We start from the raw sequence: 15,725 nt of genomic DNA, 5'->3' as shown, positions 1-15,725 counted from the left end.
CTGTCACACATGACACATGTTTTAACCACTCTATATATTATATTGATTTATGTATATTAGAGTTTTAATAGGTTTACATGTTGTCTTAGTCATTTTAGTCCATTTTATTCCTCTTATCTTTTGTATGTGTGTATGTCTTTAATTGATTATTGGTCTGCTTGTCATGTGAGCAATCACATGACAGGAAAAAGGAACAAGACAGGATAAAGCAGGCAGCATGTCAAACAATGGGGGTCGTTGCTCACTATACGACCAGGTGATCACCAGCAAACTGGACTGTGGAGTTACCTTTGTGGACTTTCCTTTCCAGCACTTTGGATTATCACTTCTGTGGACTTTGTATATACACCGGTGGACATTTCTCACATTCACTTTGGGACAAGCAATACACCAGGATTCTTTGGACTGTTTTAGGGTATGGTGCAATGGACTCCACACTTTTAGCAGACTTAGTTTTCTTGTATTTATTGTGTTGTTTTAAGTTCCTTGTGAATATTGTTTAATACACTTTTATTCCGGTTATACCTGTTGTTGTCTCATCTTTTAAAACGCTTCACAAACTCTCACAGTTAAATCTGACCCCAATTTTAGTTAATGTAATTCAACCGAGAAGGCTGAACGTTACAAACTAAAATCATTCCCAGTTCCTGCGGTGCGAACACGCCTACAGTTAATGGGACTATAAAAACATTAATCCGGTGCAAAAGCCCCAATTCTTTATTGCTAAAACTAACTTTAAAACTAACTTTAGCTGGAAAATAACATTATTCAAGAACTTTCAAGGGAACTCCCGCTGTGGGAACCCCATACCCACTACGCCATAATGACAAGTGCCCGTTCTGTGTGAAGTCTATTATTAGTAGCCCACGAACACCTTGTGTGTGTGTTCATTTGAGCCTCATTGGTCTGTCACTGCTCGTTAATGTCAGAATATTTGAGAAGACCAATCAAATCAAAGTAGGCGGGCTTCATGTTCACAGAAGCTTCAGAGCGTGAATTTGAGCAGAGCGACTCTCGACGCGCTCACAGTCAAGTGCGAGATATTGAAGAAGAAGCGTGTTCATCTGAGGCTGGAGAAGAGTGTTCATCTGAGGCTGAAGAAGCGTGTTCATCTGAGGCTGAAGAAGCGTGTTCATCTGAGGCTGAAGAAGAGTGTTCATCTGAGGCTGAAGAAGCGTGTTCATCTGAGGCTGAAGAAGCGTGTTCATCTGAGGCTGAAGAAGCGTGTTCATTTGAGACTGAAGAAGCGTGTTCATCTGAGGCTGAAGAAGAGTGTTCATCTGAGGCTGAAGAAGCGTGTTCATCTGAGGCTGAAGAAGCGTGTTCATCTGAGGCTGAAGAAGAGTGTTCATCTGAGGCTGAAGAAGCGTGTTCATCTGAGGCTGAAGAAGCGTGTTCATCTGAGGCTGAAGAAGCGTGTTCATCTGAGGCTAAAGAAGAGTGTTCATCTGAGGCTGGAGAAGCGTGTTCATCTGAGGCTGAAGAAGCGTGTTCATCTGAGGCTGGAGAAGCGTGTTCATCTGAGGCTGAAGAAGCGTGTTCATCTGAGGCTGAAGAAGCGTGTTCATCTGAGGCTGGAGAAGCGTGTTCATCTGAGGCTGGAGAAGCGTGTTCATCTGAGGCTGGAGAAGCGTGTTCATCTGAGGCTGAAGAAGCGTGTTCATCTGAGACTGAAGAAGAGTGTTCATCTGAGGCTGGAGAAGCGTGTTCATCTGAGGCTGAAGAAGCGTGTTCATCTGAGGCTGAAGAAGCGTGTTCATCTGAGGCTGAAGAAGAGTGTTCATCTGAGGCTGAAGAAGCGTGTTCATCTGAGGCTGAAGAAGAGTGTTCATCTGAGGCTGAAGAAGCGTGTTCATCTGAGGCTGAAGAAGCGTGTTCATCTGAGGCTGAAGAAGAGTGTTCATCTGAGGCTGAAGAAGCGTGTTCATCTGAGGCTGAAGAAGAGTGTTCATCTGAGGCTGAAGAAGAGTGTTCATCTGAGGCTGAAGAAGCGTGTTCATCTGAGGCTGAAGAAGCGTGTTCATCTGAGGCTGAAGAAGCGTGTTCATCTGAGGCTGAAGAAGCGTGTTCATCTGAGGCTGAAGAAGCGTGTTCATCTGAGGCTGAAGAAGCGTGTTCATCTGAGGCTGAAGAAGCGTGTTCATCTGAGGCTGGAGAAGCGTGTTCATCTGAGGCTGGAGAAGCGTGTTCATCTGAGGCTGGAGAAGCGTGTTCATCTGAGGCTGAAGAAGCGTGTTCATCTGAGGCTGAAGAAGAGTTCATCTGAGGCTGGAGAAGCGTGTTCATCTGAGGCTGAAGAAGCGTGTTCATCTGAGGCTGAAGAAGAGTGTTCATCTGAGGCTGAAGAAGCGTGTTCATCTGAGGCTGAAGAAGCGTGTTCATCTGAGGCTGAAGAAGCGTGTTCATCTGAGGCTAAAGAAGAGTGTTCATCTGAGGCTGGAGAAGCGTGTTCATCTGAGGCTGAAGAAGCGTGTTCATCTGAGGCTGAAGAAGCGTGTTCATCTGAGGCTGAAGAAGAGTGTTCATCTGAGGCTGAAGAAGCGTGTTCATCTGAGGCTGGAGAAGCGTGTTCATCTGAGGCTAAAGAAGCGTGTTCATCTGAGGCTGAAGAAGCGTGTTCATCTGAGGCTGAAGAAGCGTGTTCATCTGAGACTGAAGAAGCGTGTTCATCTGAGGCTGAAGAAGAGTGTTCATCTGAGGCTGAAGAAGCGTGTTCATCTGAGGCTGAAGAAGCGTGTTCATCTGAGGCTGAAGAAGAGTGTTCATCTGAGGCTGAAGAAGCGTGTTCATCTGAGGCTGAAGAAGCGTGTTCATCTGAGGCTGAAGAAGCGTGTTCATCTGAGGCTGAAGAAGCGTGTTCATCTGAGGCTGAAGAAGCGTGTTCATCTGAGGCTGGAGAAGCGTGTTCATCTGAGGCTGAAGAAGCGTGTTCATCTGAGGCTGGAGAAGAGTGTTCATCTGAGGCTGAAGAAGCGTGTTCATCTGAGGCTGAAGAAGAGTGTTCATCTGAGGCTGAAGAAGCGTGTTCATCTGAGGCTGGAGAAGCGTGTTCATCTGAGGCTGGAGAAGCGTGTTCATCTGAGGCTGAAGAAGAGTGTTCATCTGAGGCTGGAGAAGCGTGTTCATCTGAGGCTGAAGAAGCGTGTTCATCTGAGGCTGAAGAAGCGTGTTCATCTGAGGCTGAAGAAGCGTGTTCATCTGAGGCTGGAGAAGCGTGTTCATCTGAGGCTGAAGAAGCGTGTTCATCTGAGGCTGAAGAAGAGTGTTCATCTGAGGCTGGAGAAGCGTGTTCATCTGAGGCTGAAGAAGCGTGTTCATCTGAGGCTGAAGAAGCGTGTTCATCTGAGGCTGAAGAAGCGTGTTCATCTGAGGCTGGAGAAGCGTGTTCATCTGAGGCTGAAGAAGCGTGTTCATCTGAGGCTGAAGAAGCGTGTTCATCTGAGGCTGAAGAAGCGTGTTCATCTGAGGCTGAAGAAGCGTGTTCATCTGAGGCTGGAGAAGCGTGTTCATCTGAGGCTGGAGAAGCGTGTTCATCTGAGGCTGGAGAAGCGTGTTCATCTGAGGCTGGAGAAGCGTGTTCATCTGAGACTGAAGAAGCGTGTTCATCTGAGGCTGAAGAAGAGTGTTCATCTGAGGCTGGAGAAGCGTGTTCATCTGAGGCTGAAGAAGCGTTTTCATCTGAGGCTGAAGAAGCGTGTTCATCTGAGGCTGGAGAAGCGTGTTCATCTGAGGCTGAAGAAGCGTGTTCATCTGAGGCTGGAGAAGAGTGTTCATCTGAGGCTGAAGAAGCGTGTTCATCTGAGGCTGAAGAAGAGTGTTCATCTGAGGCTGGAGAAGCGTGTTCATCTGAGGCTGAAGAAGCGTGTTCATCTGAGGCTGAAGAAGCGTGTTCATCTGAGGCTGAAGAAGCGTGTTCATCTGAGGCTGAAGAAGCGTGTTCATCTGAGGCTGAAGAAGCGTGTTCATCTGAGGCTGAAGAAGAGTGTTCATCTGAGGCTGGAGAAGCGTGTTCATCTGAGGCTGAAGAAGCGTGTTCATCTGAGGCTGGAGAAGCGTGTTCATCTGAGGCTGGAGAAGCGTGTTCATCTGAGACTGGAGAAGCGTGTTCATCTGAGGCTGGAGAAGCGTGTTCATCTGAGACTGAAGAAGCGTGTTCATCTGAGGCTGAAGAAGAGTGTTCATCTGAGGCTGGAGAAGCGTGTTCATCTGAGGCTGGAGAAGCGTGTTCATCTGAGGCTGAAGAAGCGTGTTCATCTGAGGCTGAAGAAGCGTGTTCATCTGAGGCTGAAGAAGCGTGTTCATCTGAGGCTGAAGAAGCAGTTCATCTGAGGCTGAAGAAGCGTGTTCATCTGAGGCTGGAGAAGCGTGTTCATCTGAGGCTGGAGAAGAGTGTTCATCTGAGACTGGAGAAGCGTGTTCATCTGAGGCTGAAGAAGCGTGTTCATCTGAGGCTGGAGAAGCGTGTTCATCTGAGGCTGAAGAAGCGTGTTCATCTGAGACTGAAGAAGCGTGTTCATCTGAGGCTGAAGAAGCGTGTTCATCTGAGGCTGGAGAAGCGTGTTCATCTGAGGCTGAAGAAGCGTGTTCATCTGAGGCTGGAGAAGCGTGTTCATCTGAGGCTGAAGAAGCGTGTTCATCTGAGGCTGGAGAAGCGTGTTCATCTGAGGCTGGAGAAGCGTGTTCATCTGAGGCTGGAGAAGCGTGTTCATCTGAGACTGGAGAAGCGTGTTCATCTGAGACTGGAGAAGCGTGTTCATCTGAGGCTGGAGAAGCGTGTTCATCTGAGGCTGGAGAAGCGTGTTCATCTGAGGCTGAAGAAGCGTGTTCATCTGAGGCTGAAGAAGAGTGTTCATCTGAGGCTGGAGAAGCGTGTTCATCTGAGGCTGAAGAAGCATGTTCATCTGAGGCTGGAGAAGCGTGTTCATCTGAGGCTGGAGAAGCGTGTTCATCTGAGGCTGGAGAAGCGTGTTCATCTGAGACTGGAGAAGCGTGTTCATCTGAGGCTGAAGAAGCGTGTTCATCTGAGGCTGGAGAAGCGTGTTCATCTGAGGCTGAAGAAGCGTGTTCATCTGAGGCTGAAGAAGAGTGTTCATCTGAGGCTGAAGAAGCGTGTTCATCTGAGGCTGAAGAAGCGTGTTCATCTGAGGCTGGAGAAGCGTGTTCATCTGAGGCTGGAGAAGCGTGTTCATCTGAGGCTGGAGAAGCGTGTTCATCTGAGGCTGAAGAAGCGTGTTCATCTGAGGCTGGAGAAGCGTGTTCATCTGAGGCTGAAGAAGCGTGTTCAGAGAAGAGAGATCGTGAGCACATCCCTTCCACTGGTGTTCATTGTGTCCCATCTTCTTAGCCACCATCGGAGCAGCGGATACATTTATTTTGTAACAGACGCGATAGCGGAATCTAAACATCTCAGTCCTCCAGCTGCAGCCATCTTTGTGGAAAACCAGTTCAACCCAACCGCTCTGATGACGTGGTGATTACGTAACCGCAGATCATCTGTCCATCATCGCCCTGGCAATTTGATTGGCTCGGCCTTCTGTGAGCCGAGCATAATTCCTCCTCAACGGATCGAGTCCAGACCGAACATCCCGACCAAAACATGTTGTGGGCTGGGGTTCGGGCTGGCACCCAGGCTAATAAAGCCCTGTATTAGGCATAAGATCAATAAAGAATGTGTAGCCTATATTGTGCATTAATTTAATAAAGTTATTTATCTAGCTTTCCTAGTCGCTTTTGAAAATGATGAAATTAAATGAAAATGATTCATAGGCTAAAAAGTTGGCCCATATGATCATTATGAATTAATTTATGTCAAAATTGCACATTAGTCACACAGAAATAAATTACCGTTAGGTCTATTTCACAAAAGAAAGAGGACACACTTACAGTTGGCCCATATGTTGACTTTCTTCACTGACAGACACACATGAAAAGCCTCTGTCAGTCGAAGCTCAGCTTTAGGAGGGAAGAGACTGGGCAAGAGAATCACAGAAGAGAAGAAGAGTGTGATGCTGGTGAGGAGAGGAAAATAATCAGCTGCGCGACATGCTTTTAAAGCTGTTGTTATCCTATTCTTTTGGCCTTCAAAACATCTTAAAATGCACACATGTAGATATGTGGAAATCAAAATCCAAAATCAGAACGCCGTCTCTCAGTTGTTGAATGGCGCGCAGTAAATGTGTTTGCTGCTACTGGGCCGGCCCTCCGTCATACTTTAAAACCCAGTGTGGCCCTTGAGCCAAAAAGTTTGCCCACCCCTGCTTAACATTTAATGTGTCATCATCATCAGAACATCTCTGCTCAGTGAACGTGGCATTGCACACATATAAGCACAATACAGCTCTAACAGCGCTCTCATCAGCACACATGTGCAAACATCACAAAATACATTATGAAAATTAATAAAGAAAAATAAAAAATTATATTAAATAGTAAAATTTTAGTCTTCAATTACCTTATTTCAGTGACAATATATATATTTTTTTTTTTTCACAAACCACGCATAAATACCATTATCTCAAAACTACAAACTTTTACATATATGCTGCTGATATATTATTGTAGCAGAGCCAGGACAATGTCACAAGTAACAGAAATAAGCACACATGTCAGAGCATGTCAGAACACCTCCAGGACCCAGAAAACCCCTCAGACCACAGAGGTTAAACTGACACTGAGCAGGGGCTTCTGGGAAATGTAGTCCGGGAATAAGAGCGTGTATGGGAACAGTGAGGGACGAGGCTGCCCTCTGCTGGCACTGAAGCGTAGATGACACAACACTTCAGTCAGAGTACAGGCTTCATTATGATGAACTTTATATAGATGCTGTATTAAGCAATAAAGTATTGAATGGAAATGTCTCTGAAACATCTGTTGATCAATATTGCTCTTCTTTCACTTCAGCTGTGGTAAACCCCACGCCAGCGGTGCTACGGGAGCAGAAAGTGTCCGACTTCTCACCGTTGGCCCCGAGTAAGCCCCGATCGGGCCTGTGCTGGTCCAGTCTCTGTACACTTCTTTCACTTCAGCTGTGGTAAACCCCACGCCAGCGGCGCTACGGGAGCAGAAAGTGTCCGACTTCTCACTGCAACTCTCTCTGAGCGGCCCATGTCCAACACACCTGTCATCTGTGGCATGTTGGAGACTATTTCACACACTATTCATAAAAACACTATTAGGCAGTGTGCAGTGTGTACTGGGCAGTTAGTGTGAGGGCCTTTCCTAATACCCACACTTGACCACTTGAGCACTTGCATGACGTATGTCCTCTGTTTGGCCGAAGTGTTCAAGTAGGAGTGAAGTTTGATTACCCGATGGGACACATTTATAGTGTTGCAAAAATATTCAAGTGTTTACAGAGCTTTATTTAGAATTTTAATACCTTGCATTTTTGAAAAAACTTCTAAATGTCTGGTCAGCTGTCGCTATGTAACAGAAGACCATTTAAAATTGGTCTGCTTCTAATTAAGTGATAGAAAGTGTTTCCAGTGGCGGCTCCAGGATAGTTTTGTTGGGGGTGCTAATAAAATAATTAGATTGAATGAACATAATGAACGCCCAGCTGCAGATATCTATACAGCGTGCCATTCTCCTCCCAGTGGGTTAGATACAGGATTTAGCGGATTTTGCCATTTGATTTGTTGTAACTCTTTCTCTGTTAACTGTTGTTGTTTCCGCTGTTTGGAAGGGTCAAGTGTTGTGTTGGGTGTTTATATTATTTAATTTGATTGTTACAAACGGTTTAGCGTGTATGTGGTTGGTATGTCCTATAGATGGGGCTTCAGTCTATAGGCTTGCTGGCAGAAAGGACTTCAGTTCTGATTGTGGACTCAGAGAAATCTGTGTTTACACTCAGCATTAACATGCGATCCGGTCAAGCAGATCGGACCATTAGCCAATCAGGACACCGTGCGTTTACATTTGTTCATATTAAGTAGCCTCTGTTTCTGCATAACCGATCGGATTCCTGTTTCTGCATAATATTTAAATTAGGTCTGTAGCACGACGCCAATAAGAGTAAAGATGACACAAATTAAGCAATGTCCCAATAGCATTCACTCACTCACTTTACTTTCCTGTGCATCTCCAGTCTAACCCTTTTGAGACAGCAAATCCAGTTTGCCCCACTGCAACTTTAAAGTACTGTCAGTGGCTCCTTCCCCAAGCTGGGATTCCAGATGAGCGGGCAAAGCAACAGCATTTTTAGTGGGATCTAACCCTAACTCCACAACCCACACGTGTCCCTCTCTGGGATCCTCAGGAAAGTAGTCATCAAATGTCACTGCCAGTTGTGAGAGGTGCTGTGAGACTAATCTTCACCTGGGGGAGTTTTCCTAAACGTCAGACAAAATGGGAAACATGTCCATCCTTTTTTCCTGAGCCCTCTTCATCCACAAAGCAAGTTTCCTCTTAAAAGCTTGAACTTTATCTGCAACTAAAAATATGTTGCTATTTCTCCCTTGAAGTGAGATATTCAGCTGGTTCAGCAGTGAAAGAGTGTCACAGAGGTAGGCAAGTTTAGCTGGGAACTGTGCATTGGCATAATAATGTGCAAAAGGAGAATTTCTCAGTGAGAAAAGATCATTGCTCAGTTCAAACAAACGCTTGAGGACCAGTGCTCTTGAGAGCCGTCTCTCCTCACTGTGATAGAGCAGCTGGACATGATCTGCTTTCAAGCCTTCACAAAGTCTGGCAAAACATCTGGAGTTCACGGCATTCTTTTTAATGAAGTTTATGGTTTTCACACTGACATCCACCACCTCATGTGCTCTGCCTCGTCACCTCCATTCACAAATCCGTACTTCATGAAGTCAGGATTGTATTTGCGGCAAAATCTTGACTTTTGGGACGGGTTGGCACGACTTTGGCCTCCACTTTTCCGCTGTAAAAATGTATCCATAACTTTTGCTACATGCTACGGTTGACTGTGTCTTCTTCTGCTTATTGGCGCTTGTTAAACAACTAACTGAGGCATTACTGCCACTAGTGGTGGGATGGTGTATTGTAACTGTCTCATGGATAACAGTGGTCATTCTGGTGTCTTCAATTGATGACTTGTTTGGTCCCACGGCCCTCGCGGCCCACAGGTGAAAAACGTAACGTTTTTGCTGCCCTCCAGGTGGCGCTCGCGGCCCAAGCGGGCTAATAGCCTCGGGCCAGTAGCACTGGGCCTGCGTTTCCACTATCGGCCAGAAGCTCCACAGCGCTTCACTAAAACACACCCGTAACACGCCTCTCTGGAACAACGGCACACACACACATCAGTTCACCAACAAATGGAAGTTTTATCAGAAAACTAATCAGAAAAAAATCACTGGAAACAGCGTGATCGCAAAACAAACATGATAAAAGCGACCGTTTGCTGGCGTTTTTGTTGTTCACTTGAATATTTAAAACCCAAGCATTGATGTTTTACCACAGGTGTACAATAAAGAGTGATGCATTGATCATTATGAATTAATTTATGTCAAAATTGCACATTAATCACACAGAAATAAATTACCGTTAGGTCTATTTCACAAAAGAAAGAGGACAGACTTACTTCTTCAGTCGAGGCTGTTTCTGCAACTATTTGGTAGCTACAGGACATATTTACATCATATTTAGATAGAATGATAATTTCTACAAATATGCCACCAAAAATAAGACCTGAGGAGCTTTAGCACTCTCTCGACTGCCAGTAGTCAGAGAAACAGAGGAAGCCCACGAAAACAAAGTTGCTTTATTTTATGATAGTCCGGTATAAAGAGACGAGACGTAGGCTTCTGGCAGATACAATAAAAACATGATTGTGATCGCCTTTATGATTGGTCTGATTTCTTCAAGCGTTTACTATGTTTACTATGGTAATGGTTAGCGCGCATAGTCTTTTGCATCGCGTATAAATATTTCTACCTTATAAGGTGATCAGAATCCACATCGGATCACAAACAGAAGGCATTCAAACATGAAAGTGAGTTAAATTATTTAAAAAGTCTTTAATACTGACAGAATCATCCGGCGCTCCCAACTCAGGTAAACTCTGTTCGTAACCAGTCCTCTAGCCCGAGCTGGCCCGCTTTGGCCCAAGGTATTCGACGGGCCAGAAATCCTGGCCGTTGGCCCCGAGTAAGCCCCGATCAAGCCCGGAAGTGACAGTGGAAACACGACTGGCCCTGGCACGCACTAGCACGGCCCGGCCCTGGCCCGACAGTGGAAACGCAGCTAATGATGTCCTGCACATCTAGGGCTCTGTTCTTCAGGAGCTGATTGCCAACACTTCCAGGTTACGGTGTCATCGTCTCCACTGGTCCTTCTCAGGTTAAAGCAAGGAAACTTGCGCTCACATGCTGATGAGCTGAGGAAGTGTAACAGAGATACAAAGAAGTCTGTATGAATCGAGGAGTATGGAAAGATATTGCAGTGTGATGCTTGCTGTCGCCTCATTCTTTCTTCTGTCCAGAAGCTGTTGCACTTGATGTAATTCAGCAGACAAGTGACAAACATCCATGTCAAGGAATGAATTCTGTGTCGGTCGAAGCAGGGATCGCTTTCGAAACATCACATTACTCTGGGGGAAAGCGCAGATTCATTTCACTGATAAGATGGTCAATAGAAAAAGTGCAGACGAATTTCTTCAGTGGTTTTGTAAGGTGGACGGTCTCCTGTATGTGCATTAATCTCAAGATCCTGCAGATCCAGTCTCTGTACACTGGGCCTGTGCTGGTCCAGTCTCTGTACACTGGGCCTGTGCTGGTCCAGTCTCTGTACACTGGGCATGTGCTGGTCCAGTCTCTGTACACTGGGCTTGTGCTGGTCCAGTCTCTGTACACTGGGCTTGTGCTGGTCCAGTCTCTGTACACTGGTCCTGTGCTGGTCCAGTCTCTGTACACTGGGCCTGTGCTGGTCCAGTCTCTGTACACTGGGCATGTGCTGGTCCAGTCTCTGTACACTGGTCCTGTGCTGGTCCAGTCTCTGTACACTGGGCCTGTGCTGGTCCAGTCTCTGTACACTGGGCATGTGCTGGTCCAGTCTCTGTACACTGGGCATGTGCTGGTCCAGTCTCTGTACACTGGTCCTGTGCTGGTCCAGTCTCTGTACACTGGGCATGTGCTGGTCCAGTCTCTGTACACTGGGCCTGTGCTGGTCCAGTCTCTGTACACTGGGCATGTGCTGGTCCAGTCTCTGTACACTGGGCCTGTGCTGGTCCAGTCTCTGTACACTGGGCCTGTGCTGGTCCAGTCTCTGTACACTGGGCCTGTGCTGGTCCAGTCTGTGTACACTGGGCCTGTGCTGGTCCAGTCTCTGTACACTGGGCTTGTGCTGGTCCAGTCTCTGTACACTGGGCCTGTGCTGGTCCAGTCTCTGTACACTGGTCCTGTGCTGGTCCAGTCTCTGTACACTGGGCCTGTGCTGGTCCAGTCTCTGTACACTGGGCTTGTGCTGGTCCAGTCTCTGTACACTGGTCCTGTGCTGGTCCAGTCTCTGTACACTGGGCCTGTGCTGGTCCAGTCTGTGTACACTGGGCCTGTGCTGGTCCAGTCTCTGTACACTGGGCTTGTGCTGGTCCAGTCTCTGTACACTGGGCCTGTGCTGGTCCAGTCTCTGTACACTGGGCGTGTGCTGGTCCAGTCTCTGTACACTGGTCCTGTGCTGGTCCAGTCTCTGTACACTGGGCCTGTGCTGGTCCAGTCTCTGTACACTGGGCCTGTGCTGGTCCAGTCTCTGTACACTGGGCTTGTGCTGGTCCAGTCTCTGTACACTGGGCTTGTGCTGGTCCAGTCTCTGTACACTGGGCTTGTGCTGGTCCAGTCTCTGTACACTGGGCTTGTGCTGGTCCAGTCTCTGTACACTGGTCCTGTGCTGGTCCAGTCTCTGTACACTGGGCTTGTGCTGGTCCAGTCTCTGTACACTGGTCCTGTGCTGGTCCAGTCTCTGTACACTGGGCCTGTGCTGGTCCAGTCTGTGTACACTGGGCCTGTGCTGGTCCAGTCTCTGTACACTGGGCTTGTGCTGGTCCAGTCTCTGTACACTGGGCCTGTGCTGGTCCAGTCTCTGTACACTGGGCATGTGCTGGTCCAGTCTCTGTACACTGGTCCTGTGCTGGTCCAGTCTCTGTACACTGGGCCTGTGCTGGTCCAGTCTCTGTACACTGGGCATGTGCTGGTCCAGTCTCTGTACACTGGGCCTGTGCTGGTCCAGTCTCTGTACACTGGGCCTGTGCTGGTCCAGTCTCTGTACACTGGTCCTGTGCTGGTCCAGTCTCTGTACACTGGGCCTGTGCTGGTCCAGTCTCTGTACACTGGGCTTGTGCTGGTCCAGTCTCTGTACACTGGGCCTGTGCTGGTCCAGTCTCTGTACACTGGGCATGTGCTGGTCCAGTCTCTGTACACTGGGCATGTGCTGGTCCAGTCTCTGTACACTGGGCCTGTGCTGGTCCAGTCTCTGTACACTGGGCATGTGCTGGTCCAGTCTCTGTACACTGGTCCTGTGCTGGTCCAGTCTCTGTACACTGGTCCTGTGCTGGTCCAGTCTCTGTACACTGGGCCTGTGCTGGTCCAGTCTCTGTACACTGGGCATGTGCTGGTCCAGTCTCTGTACACTGGGCCTGTGCTGGTCCAGTCTCTGTACACTGGGCCTGTGCTGGTCCAGTCTCTGTACACTGGGCATGTGCTGGTCCAGTCTCTGTACACTGGGCATGTGCTGGTCCAGTCTCTGTACACTGGGCCTGTGCTGGTCCAGTCTCTGTACACTGGGCATGTGCTGGTCCAGTCTCTGTACACTGGTCCTGTGCTGGTCCAGTCTCTGTACACTGGTCCTGTGCTGGTCCAGTCTCTGTACACTGGGCATGTGCTGGTCCAGTCTCTGTACACTGGGCCTGTGCTGGTCCAGTCTCTGTACACTGGGCATGTGCTGGTCCAGTCTCTGTACACTGGTCCTGTGCTGGTCCAGTCTCTGTACACTGGTCCTGTGCTGGTCCAGTCTCTGTACACTGGGCATGTGCTGGTCCAGTCTCTGTACACTGGGCCTGTGCTGGTCCAGTCTCTGTACACTGGGCATGTGCTGGTCCAGTCTCTGTACACTGGGCCTGTGCTGGTCCAGTCTCTGTACACTGGGCCTGTGCTGGTCCAGTCTCTGTACACTGGGCCTGTGCTGGTCCAGTCTCTGTACACTGGGCCTGTGCTGGTCCAGTCTCTGTACACTGGGCCTGTGCTGGTCCAGTCTCTGTACACTGGGCATGTGCTGGTCCAGTCTCTGTACACTGGGCATGTGCTGGTCCAGTCTCTGTACACTGGGCATGTGCTGGTCCAGTCTCTGTACACTGGGCCTGTGCTGGTCCAGTCTCTGTACACTGGGCCTGTGCTGGTCCAGTCTCTGTACACTGGGCATGTGCTGGTCCAGTCTCTGTACACTGGGCCTGTGCTGGTCCAGTCTCTGTACACTGGGCCTGTGCTGGTCCAGTCTCTGTACACTGGGCATGTGCTGGTCCAGTCTCTGTACACTGGTCCTGTGCTGGTCCAGTCTCTGTACACTGGGCCTGTGCTGGTCCAGTCTCTGTACACTGGGCATGTGCTGGTCCAGTCTCTGTACACTGGGCATGTGCTGGTCCAGTCTCTGTACACTGGGCCTGTGCTGGTCCAGTCTCTGTACACTGGACCTGTGCTGGTCCAGTCTCTGTACACTGGGCCTGTGCTGGTCCAGTCTCTGTACACTGGGCATGTGCTGGTCCAGTCTCTGTACACTGGTCCTGTGCTGGTCCAGTCTCTGTACACTGGGCCTGTGCTGGTCCAGTCTCTGTACACTGGGCCTGTGCTGGTCCAGTCTCTGTACACTGGTCCTGTGCTGGTCCAGTCTCTGTACACTGGGCCTGTGCTGGTCCAGTCTCTGTACACTGGTCCTGTGCTGGTCCAGTCTCTGTACACTGGGCCTGTGCTGGTCCAGTCTCTGTACACTGGGCATGTGCTGGTCCAGTCTCTGTACACTGGGCCTGTGCTGGTCCAGTCTCTGTACACTGGGCCTGTGCTGGTCCATCTCTGTACACTGGGCCTGTGCTGGTCCAGTCTCTGTACACTGGGCCTGTGCTGGTCCAGTCTCTGTACACTGGGCCTGTGCTGGTTCAGTCTCTGTACACTGGGCTTGTGCTGGTCCAGTCTCTGTACACTGGGCTTGTGCTGGTTCAGTCTCTGTACACTGGGCTTGTGCTGGTCCAGTCTCTGTACACTGGGCCTGTGCTGGTTCAGTCTCTGTACACTGGGCTTGTGCTGGTCCAGTCTCTGTACACTGGGCTTGTGCTGGTCCAGTCTCTGTACACTGGGCTTGTGCTGGTCCAGTCTCTGTACACTGGGCTTGTGCTGGTCCAGTCTCTGTACACTGGGCTTGTGCTGGTCCAGTCTCTGTACACTGGGCCTGTGCTGGTCCATCTTCATAGGACAGACTGCACACAACACAGTTCTGGAGACTCCAGCTGATCAGACAGATGTTTTGTGACACGAAACACATCTTCAGATAAAGTGAGCCGCCGCGTCGTTGAGGGAAGATTCCCGTAGCTCGCGACTGATGACGTGAGTGTTGCTGGAATCTCTGAGAGCTGAACACTGACCAGCTGCTGTCAGACAGTCTCTTCAGCTCGACAGGAGCTTGCCATGGCTCGCTTTGAGCAAGAGGAACTCAGTTTTGTGTTTACACATTATCTGCACAGATTTGAAGAATTTCAGCCGCGGGCTGTGTGTCTCTAACCCAGTGCACCGAAGCATGTTCAGCTGGTGGACATGGGATGCACGTACAGTGCTTCGGGACATCTTTTCTGTGTGTTCTGCAGCATCGTGACAGCTGGACATGTGCAACGCAACAGTTGTGCTCAATACTGCATTTATGCACTGTCTGATTGATGGTTTTCAAGAGCAATTCTGCATTTAAGAGTCAGGACCTCGGTTTAACGGTGCTCATCGACAGTATAGAGTCCCCGTCACTACACTGCGGCGTTAGGACCCACACAGACCACAGGGAGAGCGCCCCCTGCTGGCCTTACTCACCTCTTCCAGCAGCAACCTGGCTTTCCCAGGAGTCTCCCGTCCAGATACTGACCCGCTCAGCTTCAGTGGTCATGTGTTAGGCCCTATGTTAAATTCCCATAGAGGCAGGCAGATTTTTATTTTTAAAGGCCAGTTATGTAATGGATCCAGGATACTGTGCATCCTGATCAAGTTCTCTTGGCCTTTGGAATTAAAATAGCCCCACATCATTACCTACCCTTCACCATACCTAGAGATTGGAACAGGGTACTTTCCATAAGATTTTCTCTCAATGCAAATCAAGCCAGCTATTAGTGCGGGCCGCGGTGTAGCGGGAGCAGTGTCAGATGGAGGGCAGTAGCGGTCTTTGGGACCAGGAGGTTGCCCGGGGCGGCATTTTTGCATGTCACTTGGGGGGCGGCACAAAGCGGTTTTCTATTATATGATGTTTTATTAACAAAGTTCGGGAGGAGCACGTTCAGATAATTAACACAAGTGGAGAGCACTCAGCAATCAATGGTAAGAGGTGTATATACACAGCATCCCACAGCACACACATTGCAGCATCCCTCCACCACCCCTTCTCCACGCTTCTAGTCCTAAGCACTTACATAGGGGGGAGTCCTCTGGGTTTGGGCCGAAATTCCAATGAATCCCAAAATTTACGCCAGAACCGCTTTACACACAATTTACACGAAAATTAGTTCTGCTCGTGTTTCATGAATGAGACCCAGTATC

The sequence above is a fragment of the Phoxinus phoxinus genome (genome assembly GCF_949152265.1).
Source record: "Phoxinus phoxinus genome assembly, chromosome: 10".
Taxonomy (NCBI): domain Eukaryota; kingdom Metazoa; phylum Chordata; class Actinopteri; order Cypriniformes; family Leuciscidae; genus Phoxinus; species Phoxinus phoxinus.
Note: the sequence above shows the minus strand (reverse complement) of the source record.